General features: G+C 35.2%; 1 long non-coding RNA gene across 1 annotated transcript in view; it reads left to right on the plus strand.

The window, feature by feature from the left end:
• Window positions 1–677: 677 nt before the first annotated feature.
• LOC149132508 (uncharacterized) overlaps window positions 678–17,500 on the plus strand; it is a 52,462-nt gene continuing 35,639 nt past the window's right edge. Inside the window, exon 1 of the long non-coding RNA XR_016244518.1 lies at window positions 678–808. This is a non-coding gene — a long non-coding RNA (uncharacterized LOC149132508). The remainder of the gene's footprint in view (window positions 809–17,500) is intronic.

The following is a 17,500-nucleotide window of genomic DNA, read 5'->3' on the forward strand; positions in this document are numbered from 1 at the left end:
TATGTACATATAAATAATATCGGTATAAAAATCAGTCTATCTCTCTTACTCCCTCTTTCTTTTCTCTCCTCCTTCTCTATCTCTCTCTTTAAATATATCTATATACGTATATATATATATATATATACGTATATATATATATATATATATATATATATATATATATATATATATATATATATATATATATATATATATATATATATATATATATATATATATATATATATACACACAACTACATAAATAAAGCCATATACATGTACAACTGAGTGTTTGCTTGTTTGTGTTGGTGCATGCGTGCTTGTGTGTGTATGTTTGTGTGTATATGTGTGTGTGTGTCAATCTGTCTGCCTATGACTGTGTCTGTGATACAGTCCGGTTTTTCGTTGTAAGTTTTGTTAAAGCTGATATAGTTGCAACACAGATACACACACATACATACATACATACATACATACATGCATACAAACATACATACACACAGACATACATACATACACATGAAACAACTACTCTTAGTCTGTCATTGAGTACCTCACACGTTTTATTAGGCTACCATATCTGTTTCATTTCACGTTCTGTTCCGTCTCACATCCCTATGTTGTTGGCTTTGTTAGTATAGTGGCGCCATCTATGGCTCGATTTTTATTTAATTTTTATTTCTTATTTATTTCAGCTTAATACAATCCCGTTCTGCAACTTGGTGACAACTGGTGTCAGTTTTTGAAGGTGGTGTTCGATGAGTATTTGTGTACTGAAGATGTATTTCAGCGTTTTAGCTATTTGTTTAACGAAATAACTGTCTGTATGTCTACCTTCGCATCTATTCCAAGCAATCGTTTTCTCTCTTTCATTCCATGTATATATACCTATGTTTGTATGTACATGCGTATATGCATATATTGTATATATGTATGTATTGTATGCACGTATATATATATATATATATATATATATATATATATATATATATATATATATATATATACATTTACAGATACATATATATATAAATATATACATATATACATATATTTTTCCTTCCGTATATATGGATAAGTTTGCATATACATACGTATATGCGTATATGTGTATGTTTATGCGTATATATATATATATAAACACACACACGTATATATTTGCGTATATATATATATAATTACGTGTATGTATATATATATGTATGTATATATATGTGTGTGTGTATATATATATATATATATATATATATATATATATATATATATATATATATATATATATATATTGCATATATGTATATATATATATATATTCTTTTATTCTTTTATTCTTTCATTTGTTTCAGTCATTTGACTGAGGCCGTGCTGGAGCACCGCCTTTAGTCGAGCAAATCGACTCCAGGTCTTATTCTTTGTGAGCCTAGTACTTATTCCATCGGTCTCTTTGCAGTGGGACTGATCTCGTAAGCAAGCTACTTACCCTACAGCTTTTGGCCTTGCTTTTTCCTTTATATATTTTCCCGTTCTCCTCCTGCCTCGTCATATTTTCCCTTTTGCTCTATAGGGAATATATATATATATATATATATATATATATATATATATATATATATATATATATATATATATACATACATCCATATATATATATATATATATATATATTATTTACATTATTATATGTTTGAACGCCACCATCCTCTTCCAAGTAAGGTCTATCTATCTATAAATATATATAATGTATATGTATATAGTGCATATCCATATAGTGTGTATATATATATATGAACATATATATCTATATAACTAATGTATCTGAAGAGTCACTATAAACTGTGTTTCATTGATGCTCAGAAATATCACAGACTGTTGTCGTTAGTTTCATATAACTGATCATCAGGTTGAAATGTAGTTTTGGAACCATAAGTTATTACCACTTCATTACGGTGCGATTTTTCGGATGTGTACAAGCACACTCACTTTCTTCGTCTTGTGTATTCCATTCACTTTGTAAACATTTCATTGTGGACCTACTTCTATTATAATCAAAGCTTGCTAGATCCAAATGTCTTGCTACACCGGCTGAAAAATCTAGCGGTCACTGAAACATCAACATACCCGAGAATTAGCATGAGACAAATAATAAGCATATATGTCTATGTGTGTAATCGGGATCCATTCTTTATGTCAGCCATTTCCCCTAGACATTGGTAATAATCGCTAGTAATGGACTAGTTAATTGAACTAAATGAATACATTTTCTGATTAGACATTTTGACCTATGGTTTCTGATGATTTCTGTGTCTTGTAGCGAGACATACACACACACACATATACACACACGTGCACACACACATATTGTTGTATAGTTTGTGTCAGTGTGATTATAGAAATACTGTTCTACGATGATAACGAATGAGAGATTAAAAGAGAGAAAGGGGGAGGGGTGAATGGAGAGGGAAAGACAAAAAGAAATGGATCTAAAAGAAACGGTGGAAGAGAGAACCAGATAAGATTAGCTAAAATCATAGAATTTCATATACAGTGTATAAGCCGGCACCCTTTATCATACAACGAACACTTTCCCAGTTTTAGAATATCGTTTCATCTCCACCATGTAAACATAAATATATAGATTTTATGTGTATTTGTATGGGTATGTATTAGTGTCTTCACGAGTGTATGCATGTGTACACTTTGGTTCTGTGTGACATCATATACAAGCATGTAACCTCACTTTTGTGCATATACCTTTATATATAGGCCTACGTTTTAGTTTCATTTACCACACAACTCGGTAGGGATGTATGTAAAACGCATGCAAATACACAGAAATTCACATATATACGCAATATAAATAATATAATGCAAAATGCGTGTGTGTGAGTGTATGTGTACGTGTATGTGTGCGTATGTATATATAAGATCTTATTAAAATGTTTAATGCAAATATATATAACATTCATAAAATTATTCAAAATATACGTATTAGTATTAACATAAAAACTATTGCTAAATGTTATAAAAATAATATAAATACAATAGAATAATATAAAGGAAATGTAAATAAATAATATAGATATATGTTATAAATAAAAGACATATATATATATGCAAATATGTTATTTAGATTTAAGACTGAAATAAATATCATAAGAAAGAATATATAAGAATGTATATACAGCGAATTTTAAATATAAATGCAATAAGAAATATGTATGAATAAAGAATATTAGATACGTATACACACACCTACACACATATATATGCATGTGTGTGTGTGTTTGTCTATGTGTGTGTGTAAAGTAATTGAAATTGAAAAAAAAATCTGTAGCGACCACCTAAGAAGGACAGCATATCGTTATAATGTTAATAGATATACTGGGTTGTATAAAAAACGAAAACTCAGTGTGTATATGTGTGTGTGTGTATGTGTGTGTGCGTATGTGTGGGGGTTTGATTGTATACATTACGTGTTAGTATAGATTTTAATCAGTGTGCAGACATGTTGTTAATGCATGTATGCGGAGTAAATGTATTGATAGCTGCACGTCTTTTATAATAAATAAACATGTAAGAGCTCTACAGAAAATACACAAATCGAATGCAGTGTTAAATCTGGAATGGCAAAGAACAAAAAAAAAAAGAAAAAAAAAAAAAGAAAAAAAAAATGATGATTATGAAGAGGAAACTGGGTAGGAACAACTTGTTAATGTTGCAGTGGCTGTTGCTTTTGAAAATGATAGCAAAGAAAACAAAAATATAAAATTTAATTAAAAGAATTTCTAATACATAGGAGATTTTGTAGTGAAAGAATTTTTGGAATTTTTTTTTTTCCACTTAAACGTCTGTTTGGCTAGAAGTTTGGTCTCCTGATCAAGTTTAGATTGTAAAATTTTTTTTTTTACTGACAAATCTTTGTAGTTTACAAGATCTTTTTCAACTTCTGACATAGATAATATCAGATGGGAAAAATACGATATGGTTCTGAACGGATCAAGATCCCTTTCTTCTTCCTTTTACAATTTGAAAATTAGTATTTCTTTAATTAAACAGACGTAGGTGTCAAGTGATTGCTATAGGGTTGATGACAAGCAAACTAGAAAAAACAACTTTAAAATTTTGGTTTTATAGTTTATTACATTTATCAGAATTTACAAAATATTTTTCCTTTCTTTATTGAAGAATCTAACGAACACAGCAATTAAAATTATTTCTAATGTTAGCACCAGGCCAGCAATTATCAGACGAGGGGCAATTCGATTATAACGATCGAGCACTTGACTGGCATTTTATTTTATCGACCTAGAAAGGATAAAAGTCAAAGCTAACCGCATTTGAATTTGAACTGAGAATGTAAAGATCAGGAATTCATGATGATTTTAATAGATCGCTATCTTCATTGTTATTAATTTAGCCAAGAAGGCTGCATTTTTTCTGTGGGGCGGGGATATAAGTCGATACACTCGGCTCCTGTATTCCACTGGTACCCTATTTTAATGACCTAGAAGGGAGGGTAAGCTAAGGGCTACGACAACATTTGAACTCTGACCATAATATAATACTTTTTAACCAGACATACATATACACATACATACATACATACATACATACAAATGTATTTAAGTCCGTTTGTATATGTATATGTGTGTATGTATGTTTTTATGTACCTTGATATGTGTGTGTGTGTGTGTGTGTGTGTGTGTGTGTGTGTGTGTGCATGTATGTCCTTATTCAGTTTTATTTCAAGATTTCCAGCCAACAGAGAAAGAGCCGGTTTCTAACCTAGATCCAGGGAGGCTACTTCATTGGGAATTCAACACCAACAACAGGGTATATGTGTATACGTGTAGATTTGTATGTTTTGTTTTTGTATGTCTTCTCACGTATATACTTGCATATCTAGATACACCCACGTATACTTAAATGATAATCTTCTGTATATATATGTACGTATACATGTATTTACATATGTATATATACATCCCACAATATATACAATTCAATTCCATAGTATTGATTCCTATCTTTGCAATTTTGCATGTTCTTACAACCAATCATATCGTTCTAAGTACTTCGGCTAGTACTTTCTTTGTCGAACCACACAAAGATAAAAAAAAAGAAGCAAATTTGAGTTCGCTAAGAGTTGAAATTAGAAGCTACATGAAAATTTATATCTAAATTACAACCAAATTACAACACACAATATCAATTTTACTGTTATATTAAAAAAAAACAGAATAGTGAAATGGTTGATCCTGCTATTTTTATGCTAATCCTGTTATTGTCTTTGAGTGGATGGACCGCCAAATAAAAACAGCTGGAGGTCGGTAGTGCTAAGTGGAATATCAATAGTTAATTGTGTTAGCTATTGTTAATAGAACATTACACAATACTAATAAACAGCTTTCTTATTTATTCAGTGCCAGACAACTCCATCAGCTTTGATCAATTGTTGGCTGGGTACAAGGCTTAATTGGTATTCTAAATAAGAATGGTGTTGCGGTTTCATATGTGAAAGCGCTAGTGTTCGATAGACCTACGTCGTAGATCGTTTAACAAAGAGGATCATTTAGATTGATTTTTAAAAAGCTAAATTTAAAAGAAGCAACACGCACTAATACACAAACAGACACACGCACATATACACATCAAGTCATTATACAAAGTGGTTCTCAATTTCTTTAGCTTTTTTTTTTTGTTTGTTTTTGCCAATATTGTTGTTGATGTCGATGTGCAGTGCAGAGCACGTGAAAAGTACTGCTGGCCTTCAAAATTGCATGTTTAGTTAGTATTGAAATTTACAGAACCTATATCTTTTACTTTCCTTTTTTATATATCTCACTTGTTTCAATCATCAGACTGCGGCCATGTTTGGGAACCGCGTTGAAGAAATTTAGTCGAAAGAATCGATCCCAGTACTTTTAAGCCTGGTACTTATTCTATCGGTATGATTTGCTGAACCGCTGGTTTACATCCCCGTAAATACACCAACGCCGATTGTCAATCGGTGAACGGGGACAAACACAGACACAAACACACACACACGCTCTCATATATATATATATATATATATATATATATATATATATATATATATATATATATATATATATATATATATATATATATATATATATATATATATATATATTTGTGTGTGTGTGTGTGTGTGTGTGTTTTGGCAAGTGCGGTCTTGTTGATATGGAAAGATGGCTTGTGAATATATATATATATATATATATATATATATATATATATATATATATATATATATATATATATATATATATATATATATATATGTATATGTATATATATATATATGTATGTATATATGTATATATATAATATATGTAATACTATGCTACTTCGTAATAATCCTTATTAGATATACATATATGCGTATAATAAATTTGTGCAGGTGGTGAGTGTAGGTGTGTGTGTGTGTGTGTGTGTGTGTGTGTGTGTGTGTGTGTGTGTGTGTGTGTGTGTGTGTGTGTGTGTGTGTGTGTGTGAATATTTGCATACTAGCATCCGAGAGCTGAAGCTGATCAGTGCCATAGTACGAGTGATCGCTGTGAATCTTTTCTTCTTGTTTACCGTGACGATATCTAGTTGATAAGCATTGTATTGAGGCAGGCGCCAGTGGGACGTTGCCCATGTTAACAGGCGTGTGTTAGTCGGGTGTCATACGGGTATGAATCTAATTTGTTCAGCCAGCTTCGTCCCTATACATACATAGATAACGGTGTTCGACGAGTGAGGCATGGCGGTGACGGGGACAGTTGTGAAACTGTTATCACAGAATTGTATATTTGGTAAGTGTGGAAAGAAGAAGTGAGGAGTGTTGGTGAGTTTCAGACTGTCAACACTCGGATGTTACACGGATGTCACACGGGTGTCACACGGGTGTCACACGGGTGTCACATTAGTTAGTCGTTTCGCCTTAGATTAGCGCAGATCCAGTATCGCATTGGCACTCCGTCGGTCACGACGGCGAGAGCTACAGTTTACCGGATCAACGGAACAGCTTGCTCGAGAAATTAACGTGGAAATGACTGAGCAATCTACAGACACATTGTACCCTTAACGTAGTTCTCAGGGGAGATTCAGCTTGACACAGTGTGTGTAAAAAGGCTGGCCCTTTGAAAAACAGTTACTACTCATTCTTGCTAGGTGAGTGAACTGGAGCAACGTGAAATACGTTGTTGTTCAAGGACACGACGCGTAACCGGGAATCGAACTTACGCCCTTGAGATCGTGTACCGAATGTCTCAACCACCAAGCCACGCACTTTCACCGGTATGATCCAGTAGACAATATAGAAAGACACTAAGGCGGTGAGATGGCAGAAACGTTAACACGCCGGGCGAAATGCTTAGCGCTATTTCGTGTGTGTGCATATATGTAAATATATGTGTTTAAGTCTCATTGTACATGCGTATATCCATGTATAAACATGCATACATACATACACACAAATATATATGTGTGCGTATATGTATATATATATATATATATATATATATATGTGTGTGTATACATGTTTCTGTTCTGTGTTTATGTATGTCTGTCTACCAATATATATATATATATATATATATATATATATATATATATATATATATATATATATATATATATATATATATATATATATATATATATATATATATATATATATCAATGTGTGTGTGAGTTAATATACACGTATATAGATATCGGTGCATGTTGATATGTATGTCATTGCTGACGCCTGCCATCATTGCTTTTAGCGTTAATTAATCAGTCTAATTAAACGTGCAACTACGCCATTCTATTAAAGGTGTAAAGAAAAAAAGATACGAAACCAAACGGTAACGCCCTGCTCTTTCTATCGATCTTTAAAAGCTTCTGTTGAGAAAACGAGAGGAATAATTGGAGAAGTAAATAAGGAAATCCAACGCAGAGTTTCCTCGTTCGAGATCACCAGTAATGGCTGCCATTAATAACCAATATTAATAGTAGTAATAGTAACTGCTCCTCTACGTAGCCGCTTAGTTTGCTGGAGATAGCAGGAAGATATCCATCAGATTATACCCTTCCTTGGTGATGCTGTCAATGGTGGTGCTGGTAGTGTGGTGGTAGTGCCGGCGATGGTGTAGTGGTGGTAGTAGTGGTGGTGGTGGTGGTGGTGGTGGTGGTCGTCGTCGTCGTGGTGGTGGTGGTTTTGGTGGTGGTGATAGCGGCAGTGGTTGTGTTGGTGGTTATCGCGGTGGTGAGTTTGGACAGTGACTGTGATGGTGCTGGTTTTGATGTTTTTGTTGTGGTTAGTGGCGGCGGCGGCTATAGTGGTGATTGTGGTGATGGTAGTGGTGATGGTGGTGGTGGTGGTGGTGGTGGTGGTGGTAGTGACGGTGCTGGATCTGATGTTTTTGGTGGTGGTGGTGGTTGTAGTAACGATGGTGATAATATTGATTCTGTTGATGGTGACGGTACTGGATTTGATGTTTTAGGTGGTGGTGGTGGTGGTCGTCGTCATGGTGGCGGCGGCGATGGTTGTGACTGTGGTGGTGGTGGTGGTGGTGGTGGTGGCAGAGACCTACATTGCATTTCTTCTTTCCAACGTAGATAAAATAAAATACCAGTCAAATACTGAAATCAATTCTCGTTATTAACCCTCTCCTCTCGTTTCATACCTTACGTTTACGCTAGATTCATTAATACGCATAGAGGTTGTACTTCCCTCCTTCACATCTGGACCGTCTACGACAATAATGCTTGGCTTATCCTTCCAATGAGGCCGAGCTATATTGATCATACAAGAGAGACTCTAGCTGTAAGATATTTACTTACATCCAGAGTGTAGGATGTTTACTCACTCTGTGATCCACGTAGTCGTAATGTACTCTCACAACAACAAGCTGGTGGGAAGCGGTTATATAATCCCCCAACCATATAGAAGGTTCTATCCATTTCTGCTGGTCAAAGACTTTGTATATGGAAAGCGTCACGGTGTTTCTACCGAAAATTTCTTACACACATGATGTAATGTTTCCTGCTTCCATTTCCATTTCAAGAATCACAGCTGTACCGGGCTTTCTAAGTTCGCTATCAAGTAGAATCCAGAAAACTGAACGTCTAGCCGCAAATACTCGACAGCACACATCTCCAACAAGCAGCATACGTTGTCCAATGCACATCATATCGTAAACGCATATATACATAAATGCATGCCTATCTATCTACCTCTCTCTCTCTCTCTCTCTCTCTCTCTCTCTCTCTCTCTCTCTCTCTCTCTTTATATATATATATATATATATATATATATATATATATATATATATATATATATATATATATATTATAGGCGCAGGAGTGACTGTATGGTAAGTAGCTTGCTTACCAACCACATGGTTCCGGGTTCAGTCCCACTGCGTGGCGCCTTGGGCAAGTGCCTTCTACTATAGCCTCGGGCCGACCAAAGCCTTCTGAGTGGATTTGGTAGACGGTTGTAATTGCACACACACATATATATATATGTATGTGCATCTGTATGTATACATGTAAGTATTATTATGTGCGCGAGCGCATGTGTGTACACGAGGGTTAACGTAAATAGAAATCCCCTCATTGCAGCTTTGGTAAATGTAGTGATACCCTAAAATATTTGAAAATCTTTATATGACAGAAACTTGTCAAAAATTGTCTTCCCTACCAGCTGGAAGAAACCGTTAAGAACTTATTATTCCTTTACTAATACTCTCTTCCAACAACTAGCTCATAATTATTCGTAGTTATCGTTTTAATTCTCTCTTTATTCAATTAAAATTATTAACACAAAAACCTAACTTAATCTTGGCAGGGAAATCGGAGTAAAAAAATTTTAAAAAACCTTAATGAAATGTATTCAAAAGGGAAGGAAAAAAAAATTAATGTTATTAAATCTGCTTGACAAAAGTCACCTTACTACGATGTTATCCTCCCCTCCTTCCTTTCTCTCAGTTTTTCAAAGCGATTTTTATATTTTCTTATTTCTTCTGAGCATGCATGTGTGTGTGTATGTGTGTGTGTGTGTGTTTTCCTTTTTCGTTTTCTGAATCACCAAACACCATGTTTTCTCTCCTTTAGTTTTTTTTTTTCCCTCTTTTATGACAATATCCCATGTGCTTTCTGATTCCAACCATCTCCACAAGCCACCCCCTGCCGTGTTTACATTAAGGATTCGTTTATGGGGTCACAATCATCAACAACCAATCAAATCACAGCTTCTATCAATGAAATGAACTCGCTACCTTCTGCTATTTACTTCCACGTTTTGTTCTTTCATTCGATTGTTTCCTTTCTGCCCTTCTTTCTTTCTTTCTTTCTTTGCTCTACCTATATATATTTTTTATCTTTCTTTCGCTGTCACAACTTATACTCTCTCTCTCTCTCTCTTTCTACCTCTCTCTATCTCTCTATCTATCTATCTAATTATCTATTTATCGATCTATCTCTCTTACCACGCCTGCACCCACACTGTTTCACTCTTATCTCAATTGATCTCTCATTTACTTATTTGATCACCTACTTTCTACATACCCTCATTTATATCCACACGTATATACAACCAAACCACCATGATTCTTCTACGACTCAGCCTTTCTGTCTCCCATGTGTGTGTGTGTGTGTGTGTGCGTGTGTATGTATGTGTGTGTGTGTGTGTGTGTGTGTGTGTGTGTGTGTGTGTGTGTGTGTGTGTGTGTGTGTGTGCAGGATATTGTGCCAAAAAATAACGAGCGAATGAAGTGGTAAGTCAGTGTATTACGCTGCAAGGAAAGAAGTTTTTCTGTTTCAAGCTTTAGTATCTTTGTCAATGCGAAGAGGAAAATAATGATGGTTATAAATGGAAAAATAGTTCCCGTGCGCCATCGAATTGGAGTAGTTTGCATATGGCGGAACAAAAGGTGCAGAGGTATGTGTGTGGCTTCTCATAACTGATAGTGCAGCAAGCATTGAGTGAATGCCGGTCAAGTGCAGTGGCGTGAAACTTTGTGCACTGGTGTTTGTGTGCAGAGTAACGTGCGTGAAAATACAAAATGGAAGTGCAGAGAAAAACGTTAATCTCCAGCGAGGAAGACTACAACAGAGCAAAACCTCCGGAAATCCTATCAATGATATCGGTTAGTTTTAGTGAAAAAAGTCAGTAAGTATATCATGATACAAGATATCACATGAACTTCTTTTGAGTTTGAGAGAAAAAATGAAATCCAAGAGAATACATAGAAAAGTGTTAGGATGAATTTAAATCTCTGCTAATGTTTAATCCACAAACAACACCCTTTCAGGTCAATACAGAGATTTATAATCCATACATAAGACACAATCTTAGTGTTACTTAAATTATTTATATTTGACGGATATTTGTCGTCATCTTGTTTGTTGTTAACACAACGTTTCCGCTGATATACCATCCAGCCTTCATCAGGTGTCTAGGGGAATTTCACGGGCATATGGCGTCGTGGTTAAGAGCGCGGATTACTAACCCCAAAATTCCGAGTTCGATTCCAGGCAGTGACCTGAATAATAATAATAATAATAATAATAATAATAATAATAATAATAATAATAATAATAATAATAATAATAATAATAATAATAATAATAATAGTAACAACAAAAGCAACAGCATTGAAAAATACCTTAGGAATGAGAACCCAGGTTCGAAATTTTCCCAAGACACCTGTTGAAGGATTGTGGGTATATCAGCCGAAACGTTGTGTTAACAACAAACAAGATGAGGACAAATATCCGTCAAATGTAAATAATGTAAATAATGTACATAACTCCTTAAATATAGAACTGCTTAGGGTTACTTCTTTTCTCAGTAATCAGAGATATGACCAAAACCTAAAATCATGGGTCATGATTCCACACTGACAGATCTATGCGCTTCTAAGAGTAAGAAGAGCGAAGCAAGAGCGTGCAACATCAGATAGTATCAGCTTCGGTGGTCGGTGGAAGTAGAGCATATTTATTCGTATTTTGTGTTCAGATTTAATCGCCGTTGACTACTTTGCTTCCCTTTTAGTTTCGATCACCGGTATTTATATACCAGTCATTGCCTTTCTCGAGATTTCACGGCCATTATTGTATATTTAGAACCCATTCGGATACTTGTATGGCTATATGGTTAAGACCTGTGTTTCACAAGAACGTAGATATGTTCGATCCTAATGACCTGTTTCTTCGATAAATTATTAACACCACTTGGATCTTGAATGTCTTGGACAAGGAGTATTCTTTAGCAGAGATCCAGGTTTCAGATTTCAAAATAACACCTACAATTTTTTAAGATCATGAAAATGTTCTTGGGTCCCCGTATAAATGATAGAGAAGGAATGATCACGACTAGAATGCCCTTCATCGTTAATGTTCTTGATCGTGTCTGCCCTGGGGTAAACATTACCACCAACACCACCACCACCACCAATATGAATTCTTTCCCCGATATTTTTGATATTAGAAACAATCCCGGTAGAGGTCAGTGATTAATAAACAAATATTCAAAGACGCCAAATGGCTTTAAACTACTTTATCTCTCACATAGACACACGCTAAACGTGGGGTAATGAACAAAAAAGATTTCTTGGAAAAGTTTAGCCATATATCGATCGATTTCTGGTTCAGTGATATAATTCCATTTTACCATCATCAGTATGATATAACCATAACTACATAGTTATAAACATTTATGCATCCCCTTTCCCTTGTACTTTTGGTTATGTCATACTGATGATGGTAAAGTGATATTACATCACAAAACCAGAAATCGATCGATATATCGCTAAACTTTTTCAAGAAATCTTTTTTGTTCATTCCCTCGCTTTTAGCGCGTGTCTATATGATAGGTAAAGTAGTTTAGAGCCATTTGGCGTCTTTTTCTAGCATGTAGCATTACTTGGTAGTTGCCCTTATTATAATTTTATAATTATATTTATAAAATTATATACTTTGTATTAATATTTACCTTAATTGTTTTCTACACGCTACCTACTTGATGCAATCCCATATACATTTTATCCTTGATTTTAAGTGACACACACACACACACACACACACACACACACACACACACACACACACACATACATATTGATTTACCTCACAAACAATGAATCAAAATGCTGTGCCCTCCTTATTGTTAAGTCGGCCTGTTAAGAGCTGAGTGGCTGGTAAATTCTGCGTGAAACAAGTGAGATACTTATGCGGGTAAAAGTGTTAATTTCTACCGGTAAAAATTTAATTCAAAATGCAGACATACCAACGACACTGTTGCGTAATTGGTAAACTCTTTCGTCGAATAGTTTAATTCCTGTGCGTGTGTATATATTTATGTGTATATACACATATATATATACCGGAGTAAGCACATGAAATGTGCAACAAGGTGCAAAAAAGAGTACTCAAATACCAGAGGTAGAGTAATATGCTTTATTTAAAAGCAACAGAAATATAACAAAGAACCGTTACTCTGAGTTTCACGTTCCCGTTCATCGGACTGTCCGATGAACGGGAACGTGAAAATCAGAGTAACAGTTTTTTGTTATATTTCTGCTGCTTTTAAATAATACATACATATATATATATATATATATATATATATGTTATTTCTTTACTGCCCACAAGGGGCTAAACATAGAGTGGACAAACAAGGACAGACAAACGGATTAAGTCGATTATACCGACCCCAGTGCCTAACTGGTACTTATTTAATCAACCCCGAAAGGATGAAAGGCAAAGTTGACCTCGGCGGAATTTGAACTCAGAACGTAGCGGCAGACGAAATACCGCTAAGCATTTCGCCCGGCGTGCTGACGTTTCTGCCAGCTCGCAAGTATGTGTGTGTGTGTGTGTGTGCGCGTGTGTGTGTGTGTGTGCGTGCGTGCGCGTAAGTGGGTCTCTATTGATACCTTATTATACCTACCAGAACATGTATACTCAGAGATACACTGTAACATTTAAATGTAAACACGCACTCATACACACACGCATGCACACACAATTACATACACGCATACATACATACAAATATGCACACACACATATACACTCATATACACATGTATTACACAGAAATCTTCACTTAAACACAAAGTTATCAAAATAAAAAAAGCAAAGTAAAAAAAGTGTCATCAATTAACGAAGGAAGGAAGGTTTGAAATGAGGAGGAAAGAAAGAAGGAAAAAGAGAGAAATCTATATTAGAAAAAAAAAGGCACATTCACTCACAACAGCAACGACAACTACTACTACTACTACTACTACTACTACCACCACTACTACTACTACTACTACTACTACTACCACCACCACCACTACTACTACTACTACTACTACTACTACTACCACTACTACTACTACTACTACTACCACCACCACCACCACTACTACTACTACTACTACTACTACTACTACCACTACTACCACCAGCACCACCACTACTACTACTACTACTACTACTACTACTACTACTACTACTACTACTACTACTACTACTACACAAATACAGACAAAACACAAGATCACTCAAATTATCTGTTTGTATGTATGCTTTCATACACATACAAACACACACACGCACACACGCACAAACACACGCACACACGCACACACACGCACACACACTGAATTACTCACACTAATGCCTAAGTACAAAGCCACATGACGCCCCCCCCACACACACCCGCGCACGGAATATATTGAAAGCAGTATTCAACGATCTTAAAAGATGCGTATTACTATAAGCACCAATGCACACACACACACACACACACACACACACACACACACACATATATACATACACATTCACTATCACACAGAAAGGGATACATACACATGTAAAAGAACATTCGTACAAATACTTCAAACAATAAAACCCACAATTATATACACACACAAAACGCACACAAAAAAAACAACAACCAAATATTGCACAACACAACACAACACTACACAAAAGGTCGCCATTATAAACGAGCAGGCGATAATTTCTTCAAATGGAGGAGAAGAAAAGGTACGTTAAAAAAAAGAAAAAGAAAAAAGAAAAGATTGTTAAAGAAATAAAAATGGATAAAAGAAATAAAAATATGAAGAAAATGACTAGAAAATATGGCATCTTACAATAATGATGCGATATTATATGATTAAATATAAAGAGTTTTCTATTAACAGGGTCGGTAAATCGTTATGGAAGTGTTGGGAGGTTAACCGTTCAAGAGATCAGCAAATAAATGCTTAGCTATTGTTGTATGCAAGTAAATATAATGATTTCTTTAACAGAATGAAGGATATATAGAAAGAGGAGGGAGAAAAAAAAGAATATATAAGAATATTTCTAAAAAAAAAAAAAAAAGAGGAGAAAAATAAGAAAATGTATAGAAGAAATATGATAATCAAATAAAAACATAAAACAGCAAGAGAAGAAAGGGGAAGAGGAAAAGAAAGAAAGGAGAGAAAAAGAAAAGGAAAATTGGAGGAAATGTTGATGGATAGAGATAGATAGATAGATAGATAGATAGATAGATAGATAGATAGATGGAAATGTGCATAGATATTTAGGTAGACAGATGGACAGAGACAGATCGATAGATAGGTAACAGATAGATAAACATAGTCACATAAACACACACACACACACACACACACACACACACATATATATCTATGTATGTATACATAAGTATATATATGAAGCGGAAGAGAGGGTGAGATAGACCGAGGGCGAAGAAGAGAGATTGAAGAACAAAGAGGGGAGAGAGATGATGAAAAAACGATGGTGAAAACAAAAATGTGGTTATCACAAATAACATACTCGGATTGAAAACATTTTAGGAAGAAATGGAGTGGAAAATGACAGGAGAAAGAAAGAAAGAAAGAAAGAAAGAAAGAAAGAAAGAAAGAAAGAAAGAAAGAAAGAAAAAACAAAGAAAGAGAAAAGAAAACAAAGAAAGAATGAAAGAAAGAAAGAGAGAAGGAAAGAGAGAAAGAAACAAAGAAAGAGAAAAAGAAAGAAAGAAAAAAAGAGAAGGAAAGAGAGAAAGAAGCAATGAATAGGTGATAAAGATTAAAAAGTAAAGAAACAAGAAATTAGTGAATAAACAGATAATAATGAAGAAAGAAATACTCTTTTCTACTCTAGACACAAAGCGCGAAACTTTGGAGGAGGGGGTAAGTCGATTAAATCGACCCCATTACGCAACTAGTACTTAATTTATCGACCCCGAAAGGATGAAAGGCAAAGTCGACCTCGGCGGAATTTGAGGACAGACGAAATAACGCTAAGCAATGAAGAAATAAGAAACGTTAGCGCGCATAACGAAATGCTTAGCGGTATTTCGTCTGTCTTTATATTCTGTGTTCAAATTCCGCTTAGGTCGACTTCGCTTTTGATCCTTTCGGGGTCGATAAATTAAGTACCAGTTGCGTACTGGTGTCGATCTAATCGACCGGCCCCCTCCCTAAAAATATCGGGCCTTGTGCCTAGAGTAAGAAAGATTCAGCTATAGCACTAGTGGCACAACAAATGTTCAGACGGCCAGAAAAACCAATTGTTCTACAGGATATCACGCGAGTTCACCACGTCTTTGAAGGAACTTCTAGCATCTGCATGCCAAAAACATGTTGCATGATGAGAGGGAGCAAAGAAAATGTTCCCAGTCCAAAGCCACACAAGCTTTGAAAAAACCGTCTTATAGACACACTTAAAAGTATCGATCAAAATCGATGCTAACAACCGAGAAGATCTTAATTCTGATTGGGAGTAGTTCTGGTGTTAAAGAATTCGAGAACAAAATGGTTCCATACAATGAACTGAAACGTGTTGGTAAATATATGGAGGATGTGTACCTTCTCCGTGTAACAGATGTTGTCAGGTCTGTTTTTCACAGGGAGGCCCGCTCAGCCAGCCACAAGCTTTGTCACGGTAATTTTCTCGTTTACCAATATCGTACGCGGCATGATCTCTCTCGTGTAGTAGAGTATGTGAGTCACCAATAGTTTCATTCGTCATTATAGGTCCCAGCATTTGATGGTCGGGGTGCTGCTAGAGGCCTTTTCTTTACTCTTTTACTTGTTTCAGTCATTTGACTGCGGCCATGCTAAATTATAGTCGGTGTGGAATGACTTGTAAGTCACTTTCAGGAATTAGGATCCGTATGAGACCAAATTGAGACTTTTCTTAAAGTGAAATGGGTGTGGAACGTAATCTTGCTCGGTCAATAATCGAATTCTTTTCTACCACCATATGTGTGTGTGTGTTAGTGTGTGCGTGTGTGTGTGCGTGTGTGTATGTTGGTATGTGCGTATACGTTTGTGTGTGTGTGTACATACAAACGTACATTATGAATTCATACATATATACATACATACAGACAGACATGCACACATACACACACACAGAGACACACACACAGACACCCACACAAACACACACACACACACACACACACACACACACACACACACACATACACACACAAACACACACAT

The sequence above is a fragment of the Octopus bimaculoides genome, chromosome 15, assembly GCF_046866305.1.
Source record: "Octopus bimaculoides isolate indiv1 chromosome 15, ASM4686630v1, whole genome shotgun sequence".
In the NCBI taxonomy this organism is placed as follows: Eukaryota; Metazoa; Mollusca; class Cephalopoda; order Octopoda; family Octopodidae; genus Octopus; species Octopus bimaculoides.